Source organism: Onychostruthus taczanowskii, unplaced genomic scaffold (assembly GCF_017590055.1).
Source record: "Onychostruthus taczanowskii isolate IOZ18803 unplaced genomic scaffold, ASM1759005v1 scaffold14, whole genome shotgun sequence".
Lineage (NCBI taxonomy): Eukaryota > Metazoa > Chordata > Aves > Passeriformes > Passeridae > Onychostruthus > Onychostruthus taczanowskii.
This window is the reverse complement of record NW_024498573.1, coordinates 14,629,939-14,642,917: the sequence shown is the minus strand read 5'-3', so window position 1 is coordinate 14,642,917 and position 12,979 is coordinate 14,629,939. Positions and strand designations below refer to the sequence as shown.

The window sequence follows — 12,979 nt, the reverse complement described above, 5'->3', positions numbered from 1 at the left end:
ATCTACCACAGGGCTGAGGCAACTAGAACCTTGAAACTAGAGAATTCATGTTATTTTTTAGAAAAGGCAAATAAAAAATTGGTTGTTTTTTTGGTTTGGTGTTTTGGGTTTTTTTGTTTGTTTGTTTTGTTTTTTTTTTACTTAAACTCTAAAAATATGAATTCTGTTCATGGTTAAAACTGAATATTGTGTAACATAAATATGCACCAGAATAACCAAGTAGTCTATATTCACACTGAGACACTTCTTTAATGTCCATGCCTCAGCATCTCAAGGTTAATTAGTGTTTATCTTCTCCTGTCAATAGGGCCTTGCAGGTAGAACTTGTTTATTTTTTGGGAGACGGAGTGGTTCAAGTGTAAGTATAGATCACTACAGGAGAAAGACTGTGGTGAAACAAAAAAACAAAAAAAAAACCCAAAAAAACAAACAAAAAAAAGCTTGAAATGACTTCTAGAAGCAAAACGCCAGAATAACCAAGTAGTCTATATTCACACTGAGACACTTCTTTAATGTCCATGCCTCAGCATCTCAAGGTTAATTAGTGTTTATCTTCTCCTGTCAATAGGGCCTTGCAGGTAGAACTTGTTTATTTTTTGGGAGACGGAGTGGTTCAAGTGTAAGTATAGATCACTACAGGAGAAAGACTGTGGTGAAACAAAAAAACAAAAAAAACCCCAAAAAAACAAACAAAAAAAAGTTTGAAATGACTTCTAGAAGCAAAACATGGCTAATTTTCAGATGCCCCCAGTCTGTGTTTTGCTTGTACAGAAGCCACTCTCCTGTTCAGTGTCTTAATGAAGCTGGCTGTGGTTCTGTTCTAAGTATTTCAGTACTTTAAAGCACATGGTGAAAAGGTCAGCTGATTTTTAGAAGCATCACTGGGTAGAACATGACTTACAGAAGCATAAGGAAAAGCTGAAACATGAAAAAAATGTATCTGAGGCTTTTTTTGGAGGCAGACTTGGTCATTCTGTGGGCACTGGGTACTGGGAAAAGAGCAGTGCTCAGCTGTGTCACGTGCTCTGAGCAGGGTTGTACCTCCCATGAGAGGCATCTGTGGCTTGGATCTTGAAGTTGGGGTTTTTTTCTTTATATTAAAAGTCATAACTTTAGTTTCTGTTGAAATTAATCAAGCATTACTGCAAGCATTGAAGTATCTATTTTTCACACCAGGTGAGCTGGTGTGGTGTGAGTACAGGTTATGTCCTTGAAAATATTTTGTATTTCTTACCATCCAGTTAGAAAAACCTAAAAATTGACTTTTCCTTTTCCTTTGACCCTGGTGAAATTATGACAAGCTGTCAATTTGCCAAAAAAGTCCTGCATTTGCTGCACTTGGACTTTGATGACTGAAAATAGGTGCAGATGAATTGAGGAAATCAGTCCCCCAGTCAGCCTGGCAAAACTTGCTCCACGTGTGTCAGCTGTGTGATAATGTGTGTTCCTGCACCCCAGACACTTTTATGGGAATTGTGACTGATGTGAGGGGCACAAACATTCTGAAATGGTAAAAATTCTGTCATTCTGCTATTGATGAGTGCCTTGCAAGGGGTAGGGCTTGTCCACAAAATCTGGAGGTAAAATGGAAAAAAAGAAGGTAGAAAAGGAGCCAGAGAACCTTGATGAGCTGATGCTTTGAGCACTACCTGCTGCTTTGGGTTTTTACTGGACCATCTTTATTTAGTGCAAAAAAAAAACCAAACCCAAAACCAACCAACCAAAAAAAAATACCACCACCACAAAAAAAGTTAAGCCTGTGTTAGTTATAAATTAGTTCAAAGATGAATCCCTGCTGCTCTTTCTTGTCCATGGGTTTTGTCCAAGAACCCCATTTCTGTGATTATTGTCATGGGACTCCTGTGAAATAAATTTTAAAATGGTACAGCAGCTGTCACTTCCTTACCCTTTGGGGCTATTCAGTGAATGAAGTCATTTAAGGAAACCACTTCTTCTTTGGACGTGTGTGGAGGTGATATTTTCTAATAGGTATGTGCAGTTGGAAAAATGATAGTTCCTAGTTACTGTATTTATGTCCTGTGGGCTCCTAGAGGGCACTAATACCATCACATTTCATGGCTTGCTCTGTCTGTAGCACATAATTATATAGTTACACATTACTCAGCCACTGCTGGACAGCCAAGCTTTTGGTTATGGCTGGTCCAAGGGCAAACCTTTTATTTCTTTTGCAAATGTTATTAAAAAAAAAAATTAAAAATTGGCCCCTCTTTTGCAAGGGAAGCCATTAGCAGCTCTGTCAATAGGCCAGCACAGGAGGAGTCCTAGCACAGGAAAAGTTCAGGGGCAGGAGCAAGGAGCAGGATGCAATGCTTCAGTGAGAGGGTTTGGTTTGCATTAGTACCTCTGACCAGGGCCACAAAACAACGAGGTTTATTTTAACAACATGAAAATAAATGAACCTGATTTCATCAAAAACGTTTTTGTAATAGGTCACTGACCCACAAGAACTCATGGAAAAACAAATTTGGGTCTCATTTATGCAGACAAGAGGTTCTGTAACCGCAGGATTCTTGAGCTTCCGAAAGCAGTGGTTACAGAGCAAGTGGGGTGAGGACACTTCCACTGCAGTGAGCCATAACTCACTTGGAATAGCTGATCACCACTGGACATTGCATCACAGCTTTTAAACGTTATTCTTTTCTGTGGCTTGTTTGTTGGATTTTATCATGGTTTTTTATACTTGGTGAAGATTTATGAGGGTATTTGTTTAAGCAAAACACTTCAGGATTTAGCAGTCATTTCTTCCAGATCTGTAGGAAATGCTTAAGTGTCTGTGTTGCTGTTGGGTAAGAACTGCTGCATCAGTGGTCTGGAGTTATTTGGGTGAACTTTATTTAGCTTAAATAATTTCATCAAAAGGGTTTTGCTTCTTTGAGCTTCCTCATATTAGAAGGATTATGCTGCTTGCTGTCCCAGAAATACCCTAAGTGTTGGCTGAATTTCATGCTGTGGAGCACAGCAATCCTTAAATAATCCTGCTCCTGAGTTAAACAATGATGAATTCAAACTTAAACTCCTTTTGTTCATGGAGAATACATGAATATGTAGGTCTTGAAGTCTCTCTGCCATGGAGCAGATTAGTACAGTCTTGACTTTGCTTTTCCTGTGGCACAGCTCCATTTTGGCTGTGACTGTTGAACTGGAGCACCCCTCAAGCTGCACCTTCCTTCCACATGAAACACAACAAACCAATCCATGTTGGCTAAAATTATCTTTGGGTTAGCATCATGCTCTCAGTTCCTTGGAGATAATCTCTTCTCTGGATCTTTCTGCTTCTGTCAAGGTGTTCTAGTATGAGGTTCCCTAAAAAAAAGAGGATTTTAGGGTTCATGCAGATGTTATGGACATTCCATGTACATTTTCATATTTGTATTTGGTGACTCTGAGTGGAATAGATGTCCTGTAGTATGTCAGGAATACAGGAGAGGAATGGGAGGTGCTGGAACACCTCAGAAGAGCTGATCCCTGCATTTGAAAACCTGGGAAAGCATAAGTGGATCAGAGTAACTATCACAGAAACTGAGCACTCTGTTTTAGGCAAGGTGGATTCTGTGGCTGGTTACTCTGTGGCTTCCTCAGGAGATGCTGTCCTTTGGCTGAGTTGTGACAGGTAATTCCACTGCTGACAGAGTTGAGAGCTGTTTCTATTTGATCTGTGTGAGCAGGGCAATATCTTACTGGTGTTGGCTTTGTCACATTGCACCCAAGTGTGCAGTGTGCTCTTTGTGCCACTTCATCATTTCCTTAATCCATTCTATTGGCTTGGGAGGCTGGAGCCTTTTTTTAAGCATCCAGTTTGATTTCAGCAGGAGATGATCCTTCCTTTTTCCCTGGTTCTGCTTGGCACAGATCCCTGGGAGAAGGAGCACCACAGTGCCCTGAGCATTCCTTACTATATATGGATGGTGTGGGGAGCAGGGCTGGGGCTGCCTTATTCAAGCAGGAACAGGGTTCTGTTCCTTCTGCTAGAAATCACAATAAGAGTTGTACTTAGAAGTTTTCCTGCTAATTGTTCACAGCAATTTCTGACTTCTAGAAATAATATAAACTTTTAAGGATTGTCAGCAGGGGCAGCATGGCTTGGAGAGGTGAATGTTAAAACTTATTTCTTCCTTTCTTCATAGGTTTTCTTTCCTGACCTGGAGAGATTACTCACTGGTGTAAAAAATGCTTTAGTCATGTGTATGATACTGTCTTTACAAAAATTGATGAAATATTAAAAGTTATGGACATTTAGGGGTACTCCAGCAGATTATGTTTCTTGGATTATGTTCCTGTTCTTCTCACAATAGTCAGTGGAGTAATGAAAAAGTAACCCTGTTTTTATCATTCTATATGAGTGTTTTGGAGTTACACAGTGTGAGTTCCTAATTTCTTCTGATTTGAAATAGGAGAACTTTCTAAAAGCTTTTCAGAAACTGAGAAGCAGCTTCAGCAGAGACCGTCTCTGCTTGAGGGTTTATGGATCAAACTTTTTTTGTTTCTTTGAAAGATAGTTGAAAGAAATTAATTTTTGTACATTAAGGTCTTCTGCAGACATGTATAAGCTACTATGGTGCATGTTTGTAACTCAGTAGTTGTGTAAACTTGCTGCTGTGTTAAGAGACTGCACATACATCTCTGCTTGCCTCTTCTGGATTTAAAGGATGTTCTTGCTGTTGTCATTAATAAACACTCTGACAATTAAGAGTCTTTATTCTCATCTTAACTTGGATTAATACTGAGGTTTCTGTCCATTTCTGTATCACTTCAAGGCATTGATTGCACTTTTTGATGATCCCAGGAATATAATTAGGACGTTTTTGGTTCTTCATGTTGGCTTTGGGAAAAGTTGAAATTTAAACCTGTTCCTCCTGCTTCCCTTGCCAGTATTAGTTGTTTGCTTCTAGCCAGAGACCATGTGTGTAGTTCTGTCCTCCATCCTAATGTCAGATTTTTTCATGAGGAGATACTTAGGAAAGAAAAAAAAAAAAAAGGATTCTAATATTGAAAGCTATGAAGTGTTACAGAGCCACAGTTCCTGTGCTGCACAGACATGTACCCTGCACTTCTGAGAGAGGGGAGGTAATCTTTCTCAGCCTAATGAGAAGTTGGTAATAAAGATTATTACTTGTGACAGCTTTGAAAATGTGAACCAGGACCACCCAGCCTGCTAAGTTTGTAATAAGGGATCTCAAAGTTCTAACTATTATAAACAGTTTTCCTTCAAAAAATGGTCCCTTAGCAACTTGCAGTGGTATCTCTCCCAGGTTTTTTGTAAAAGCTTCTGAAATAACGCATCATGTGGATGAAGAAGTTCATTTATCCCACACCATAATCCTGTAATATGGTTGTTCTGGGCTTCCTCAGAGTGCCCTTATTGAAATTCCATTATAGATCGTCTGGCTTTATTTCCTAGGGCAGTAATATAAAGAGGTGATGACAGAAAGTAATGGATAAGGTTGACTTTTTTTTACTGGGTGCTGCATCTTGACTGTTTTTCCTTACCAAGAGGAAGTGATACGGAGCAAAGGAGAAGTTACATTAATGATCACAACGGATTTCTTGACTCTAATAGGATTTTCTGGTGAAACCATTGCAGGCAGTTGGCTGTGCTCCTGTTCCTGCTTCCCAAGCCAGTGCTTCCAAAGAAAAACTTAGTTACTCCTTGGAGTTTAGTAACTCCTGTCTTTCTGTTTGAGTCTTTTATGCATTAAGTCATTTTTATTGCTTATTGGTTCTGCCCAGGCTTGTGATGTAACCACTTCTTCCTTAAAGTAACTCGTAGGAACTCTTTCAACTGCATCCTGTTCCCTGAGCCACATCTGCAAGGATCATGCCATAGAGCTCTTGACAGCAAAGGAGAAAAAGGGACTTTCCTTAGGGCCAAGAGGGAGACCCAGATGTGTTGAGTGTGAAATAAAATAAATGGCCAAGCTGGGGAGTGAACCCAAAGTTACTTGAATAATTTCTGGATATTAAAGGCTGAAGTAGCAGGACTGCTCCTTTAAAGCTACCCATTAAAAAATGTAAAACCACTGTAGTTTTTTGGGGTTTTTTTGCTGGAGAATGAATTGTGTAATAGGCAGCAATGTGAATATGGGTGTTAGACTTGAAAGTTGTTGAACTTTTGTGGAAAGCAACTGTGAGTGCTCCTTACTTCATGAAAAATATGGAGTGCTTTGATCTGGGTCAAAGCTGGCAATGCTCAGGAGAAAGGCAGACAGGATTTGGAGGGTGATGGGTATCACACATTTGTGGGGTCAAAACCAGGTAATTTCTCTATTTGGAGACAATAATAAAATTGTCAGGCTTAAGTCAGAGCCTGTGTATCAGCTTAAACTTCTGGGTGGAATGTGTTCACTAATATTAGTAGAATACTGCAAGATATTGCAAATGAAAAACAAAGATGTGCAGAAGATATTTTTGCTGTGTGATTTTTGCTGTGAGATTATCTAGCAGAGCCAGATCCTTTTCTTTTTTCCTCCATAGCATGTAAATATGGTGATTTCTGCTCAGACCCTGAATATTTGCAGTTTGCCTGAAATAACTGATGTTACGGTATCCAAAATTTTCAAACCGAGTCAGTGGCATAATGAGAAATCAAATTGCATTGGAAAACTGCACAGTTTGCCCAGTTTGAATAAATGATACTTGCAGTGCTTTTACTTTGGGCTTTCATGTTGATTCCATGGGCCATGGGAAGCAGGCAAGTGTCTGAAGGGACTTTGAAGGAAGAAATTTCTCATGGAGTGAGTGGGCATCAGCTCACTGAAACTTTGCAGAAAAGGGAGTTTGGGTTTTCTCTGATTTGTTTCTTATTCAGAGTAAAACTGTCCTGAAGCTGTGAGAACAAAGCATGAAGCTGATAATGCTCTGTCTCAGAATATCTCAAAGTACTGTCTACAGTTATACTTGGTGTGATCTGTAATGTTGCTTCTCAGACCTCTCCTTGTACTCCTTGTATATTAATGAGTTAGAAGTCAAGGATTGTGATTGCACTGAAGTTTTTCATATTATCCCAACTAATTGTATGAGAAATGCATAAGTCTGATGTTTTAGATGTTCTTTTTACCAGGTTGTTGGATTTCTGAACCCTGAAATTCTTCTGAACCTTCTGTCACCTTGCCCTGATGATAATAATATCAATTATTGATATTCTTTTCTGCTAATTGATATTATCAATTGAATTGATATTCTGCTAATATCAATTAGCCCTGAGAGGGAAGGGAGGTTCTGCATGTGAGGGGTGGAACACTGCAGGATTGTTGGAATGTCTTCTTCTTCTTTTGCAGTAGCAAAGAATCTGATTTAGATTCTTGCAAAAAGATTAAAATAGCTGCAAGTTGAGCAATGTTCTCGTTCTGCTTCCATATGCATTTTGTTCCTTTCCATCTATGCTGATCCTGCCTTCAGTAGAGATTAAATTTAGCTCCTCTTTGCTCTTCTTGTGAGTGGAGCTCTGTGAGACAACAGAACCAGAACTGGACATGACCCTCCCAGTGGTGTGAGCATGAGGGATGCAGCTGAAATCAGTGCCCACAGAAAGGTTCCCCTCCAGGAAAAGATGACCTCTGCCTAGAGAACAAATTGAAAATTTTCATACCAATACTGAGGGTGTTTTTACTCACTCAGAAGTTATCCAGAAGAAAAGGAATAAAGCAAAATTATAATTAATATTAAAAAGTGTAGGTCTTTTGCTCCATTTGTTTCAGAGAATGATCCTGATAAACATCATCAATCTTCCTCTAGTCTGGTAGCATTGTTTCTTTCCAGGCTTCAATGGTTGTTTTTCACTCTGTGTTTTAATAATCAGGGGAATCTTAATAGTTAAGTCTCTCTCCTATCCCAGCTTCAGACAGAGGAAGGAATATGATTAGCCTGGTGGGAGCCAGGAAGGCAGGAATTTCACAGTTAATAACTTCTCCATTGTTTTTTCAAGGGCCCTTGATATTCTGTGATTGACACCGAGGTTGTTTCCCTCTCCCCCTTTGCCCTCAGGACACAGGAACCCCCAGGTGGGCAGCAGGCTGCGGGCAAGGGGAGAACCTGGCACTGGTTTGTATATATGAGCAAAATGTTTTTGGGAGGTGAGAGGAAGTGTTGGAACAGTGTGTTTGATGCTGTGTGGAGCTGCTCTAAAGAAAACAGAATAAACCAGAGGGCAGCATTGTATGTGTGGACTTAGAAAGGTCACAAATTCTGTAAGTCTGCAATTTAGGCCATTTGGGTTATAAAGAAAGAAAATGCAGTTTGTAACAGGATAAAACAGTCAAGTGCAGACATTTATGTACTAATTTTATGTGAGAAGTCAACATCCAGTATTAAGAATTAGTAAGCAGCCATTATTAAGAACGTGCCAGTGATACGTAATAATTTCAGAAGTAGCAATGTTTGACTTTTGCACTGAATTCCTGCAGACAGAAGTATGGCCTTTTAGCTTTTATCCTTTACAGCTCCCTAAACATGTTCCAGCAGAGCCACGGTGGCTCTGAGCCTTGGGAGGGAGCAGAGTCCTGCTGTGGTGGGCTCCGTGGAGGTGATGGATGGGCTCCTGGACACCCTTGGCTGGCACATCGAGGGCTTTGTGTGCACTTGGTGCCTGGTCAGCTCTAGTGGGTCACTGTGGGGGCCTGAGGAGCAGGGTAACAAAACAGAACGTGCCAAGTTCTATTTCCTTGCAGAGCAGTGGTTAAAGGAGTCTGGAAGATGGAGGGAGCTGCAGTGTGTGGGGATTGTTGACTGCACAGCCAGCATGTGTCTAATCAGAGTTAATAAATTTGACTCAGTGCAGGTATTGCCAGAGCTGATACGACTCCTGGAGAGCCTCTCTGCACAGTTCTTCAGCTTCCAGGAGGCTTTATTAGTCTGGGCTCCATGCTGTGCACATCCAGAGCTGCTTCTGATCCAGCTCTGGAGCTAATCTGTTCGTGGCATTCCATGATTATGCATCATCCTGCCCAGTGCTCCGAGTTCCTGGAATACTTTGCAGGTCTTATTAGCTGTAAAGTATCCAGTTTGGAATACACTGGAGACTGAGCAGCTGCATTCCCATCCAGCAGTCCCAGGTCCCACAGTGTGGCTCTGTGCCCCAGGTTCCCCCCTGCCCTGGGTGTGCCTGGGTGCTGTGCATGGTCCTGGCTGCAGGGCTGCTGTGCTCCCAGCCTGAGGGAAGAGCCCACTTCCAAGGGTTTCTTTTTATGCTGCATTCCTTGTCTGAACAGTCCCAGGAATTTAGTTTGATAATGACATTTTTTTTAAATTGTATTCTACTGTTAAGATTCACAAAGCTGATCTGACATTCCTCCATGATGTAGCCAGTTACAGCTGCAAAACTGGATTTAAATTCATTTTCCAGGTATGACCTGATGTTGTTTCTATTTTAAGTCACTAATTTAAAATCAGGAGTATCTATATTTGTTAATAAAGTACAGTCCCAGGAACAACATCCACAGAATCATTTCACAAAATTCTGGCTCATTTTGTTTATGAACTTTTTGCAGACTATTTTTATTTCACTGTTCTATGGCTTCACCATTTCCAAGATACTTGTTACAAAATCAAAAGTACTGCTGTCACTAAAATTGGGCAGCTGACAGGATTTAGATTGAGGCAGTAATGGGATGGTGACAGGTCTGGGCAAGCAGAGGGCATTTCTGTTCCTCTCTTGGGGTCATTGGGCGTGGAGAGGGGCTGCAGATCCCCCAGGGTGCCCAGGTGTGCTTTGCACTTCTCCTGAGGCACAGCTCCATCCCTGTGCTGGCATTCCCAAGGTTTGCTCCACCTTGCACTGGAAGTTTCCCTCTCTGTCCCAGAACTGACACTGAGAGGTGAGGATAAACCCCAGTTCTTGTCAAATTATGTGTTAGGAGCTCTTCCACTGCATTTCATCCGTGCTTGGCACCTCTTTGTCAAACCAGAGGAAACAGTGCTTACAAATGGCCATTCAGAACATTTGCTCTTTTCATTAAATAATCTTTAAACATGTCTCTGTCTCTTTTTTTTTGGAATTTAAAAACATCCTGTCTGGTACTTTGATACTTCTGTATTGAGGACTTTCTTAATGGCCTTTCTCCCAAGCCCAGGAAGAGAAATAAGAGGTGTAATTGGGATTTTTTCTAGGCTATTGGTGGCTTTCTGACACATAATAAATAGGAGCATGTTAAATGTATCCTACATCAAGTATGTCTAAGTTTCTACGAGGTGATCTAGTCTTATATTTCAGTAAGTGTTGCAGTAGAAGTTATAATAGAGTGGGTGATGTTCAACAGAAACAACCCACTGTTCATTCCCATAGCTCCCCTGAGAATGAAACTATGAGTAAAATGACTTCTGGTGGAAGTTTAAACTTGAAATAAATCTTAGGAAGTGGTGGAAGGTTTGGAGAGTCCCATAGCTTGAGACAAGACATGGATAGACTCTGGTCTTCAAGTGTTTGGTGTTACATGAATGTGCTTCATTATCAATTAGTGACATAACCTGGCATTAGAGAGCTGCAGACTCTGGTTTGGGGCAGAAATAAAGCTCACCTAAAGCTTCTGGAGGATGGAATGTGTGCAGAAGCACTGACCAGCAGTGCTGGGGGAGTTTGAAAATCAAGTTTACATAAGTTAAGGCAAAGGCAGAATTTCATTGAGTTCTTTGCCTTGATACACAAATTCATTTTGCTTTCTGCTGCAGTGTAAGAAGCATTAAATTTAAAACAATATCATATAAAAATATTAATTAAATTTAGACCCATACGATGTTTGGTGCTAGTGAAGAGCAGCTCACAGTGTGAGCTCTGCAAGGGTCCTTGTGTGGATGTTACTTCATATAATGCTTGAAACAAAATCAATATGGAGGTTGAGATATTAAAATGCTTAGGAGAATTTAAAAGGGCAGCTGAGAACTCAGTCCTTTTGCTATCACAGTTGGGAGAGTGTTGGCCCATATAAATAATAGGAAAAAGTATAAGATGTTCAGACTTCTGGATTAATTTGATAGTAAATTAGAGAAAACTCCTCAATGTTAGGTTTTTTCCCCCATCTGCGTTGCTTGTGTCACTGCAAGTTGTAAATGTTTCACTTCTCAGTGAAACATTTGCTAACCTGGAAATATGATTTCTTGTTACTACATATATTCCCTTGTCTGCTGGTTGGTGTGAAACCTCCTGCTCTAGAAATTTAATCTGATTTTGATTAGCTTCTTTGGCTTAGAACAATAAGCATAAGCTCAGCATTTGTGAAATCCTTGCAAGGAGAGAAAAGAATAACCTTAAAACATATTCCTGGGGTGTTCCTTTGAGATGAGTCAGATGACTTTGGGCTGACAGTGCATAATTATGTGTCCATTGTGAGATCTGAAATGATAATCAGACACAGGAATAAACATTTGACACCGTGTGTAATAGATGCATTTCACTGGCACTCTTGCATTTTGGATGATAAATAAGTTGATTTTGTTCAGTGTGTCTCAATAAATAGTGGTGGCCTTGGTGAAGGAGGATGGATGAGGAGTGCTAAGCCCTGAATAAGTCTTTTTTTTGTTATATTTCATTCTGTTATTCTAAAAGGTAAACATGATTAACTGAAGCAATGACTCTGATGAGGGCTAAGTAGCACATTGCCATCAACCTTGAATTAAATAAAATTGTTTGCTTAGGTATAAAATTGTAAAATGTCACACTGGTGTAAGGGAATCCAGTTTCAAATCTTGCCATGTATTTTCTCAAATGCAAAACTAGCATCTCTCCTATTCTTTAGAAGTTAATTTGCTGTTTTGTCCATTTATCTCAAAAATGTCATTGAGCAGTTGGTAGAAGCTGCAGGAAGTAACTTCAGCAGATACAAATATTGGTTCTCATGTGGTGTGTGCAATGCAGAGTGCTCAGGCTCAGGCAGATGCAGCCTTTGATCTGTTCTAGGTGTCAGAAAGAGAAGTTACAATTCCCCTCTCCTCCATCACCCCTTTGTCTCACAAGACATGTTCATATGGTGGCCATGTGAAAACTCTGCCATATGAAACCCCACAATGTTAGTTTGATCTCAGGAAGGCCTTTCAATTCCAAAAATTCTTGAATTCTGATAGTGAAATTACTCAGCGTGCAAGAGAGCTGGAAAGCAGATATGGGGTGCTAAGCAGCAGTGGGTTTATAAAAGTTCCAGGTGTCTTTGGAGATCAAAACTTCAGCAGAAATAGATCTGCTATCAGAGTTAACCTGGAAGGTGGCTTGGGAACAAAGCGGGCACAAGGGCTCATAGATGAGCTTAGAGAACAACTCAGCTGCCCCTTTGTGCAGTGGGGTTGTTTGTAATTAGCTCAGGTCAACTCCTTATGCAAATAGCGCTCATTAGCACTGTGAGAGCTGGTGACTGTTCTCATTGAAAAAGAATTGAAGAACAGGATTGTGTTTTACAAGCAGAAGTGCTTGCAGATTTTGCAGGGCTGTCACACATTTTAAGGAGAGGTGGCTCATGCTTTTTATAGTTACAGGGCTGGAATAGCTTGGAATGGTTGTTTGCTAAAAACTGGCAAGTTGTCACCAGAGTAAAAACTTGTATAGTGAGTGAGTAAAAGGGACTAATGTATAAACACTAATCTGTTCTCTAAAATGTTCCTGGAAGAATCTTCAGGATTAATATTCTATTTCAAATCACCATGTAGTCATCTGGTTACCCATATGTTCATATTTTCTACAACAGTGCTCAGGTTTTCCAAGTAAAGTTTCAAGAAAATTATTTTTAAAAAGAAATTATGTATACTACAGAAAAAATAGCTAATCTGGGAATAATCTTGGTTGGTCAAGTTACTGAATTTACTGTGCCTACATTTTTTGAAGAAGAATGAAAATCCAGATTTCTGCCAGTAGCTGTTCCTGAAGCAGAGTGAGCTGAGTGTATGATTCTCAGTGGCTATCCAGAGGAAAATTTAAAAGTTATGTTTTTGTACTCATCCATATTAAAACTTTGTGGTGCCTGTCCCTTGGCTCCCCACCTCG

General features: G+C 40.2%; 1 protein-coding gene across 2 annotated transcripts in view; it reads left to right on the top strand.

Moving 5' to 3' along the window:
- SLIT3 (slit guidance ligand 3) overlaps window positions 1-12,979 on the top strand; it is a 471,830-nt gene that overhangs the window by 30,864 nt on the left and 427,987 nt on the right. The gene's annotated exons all lie outside the window — the stretch shown is intronic.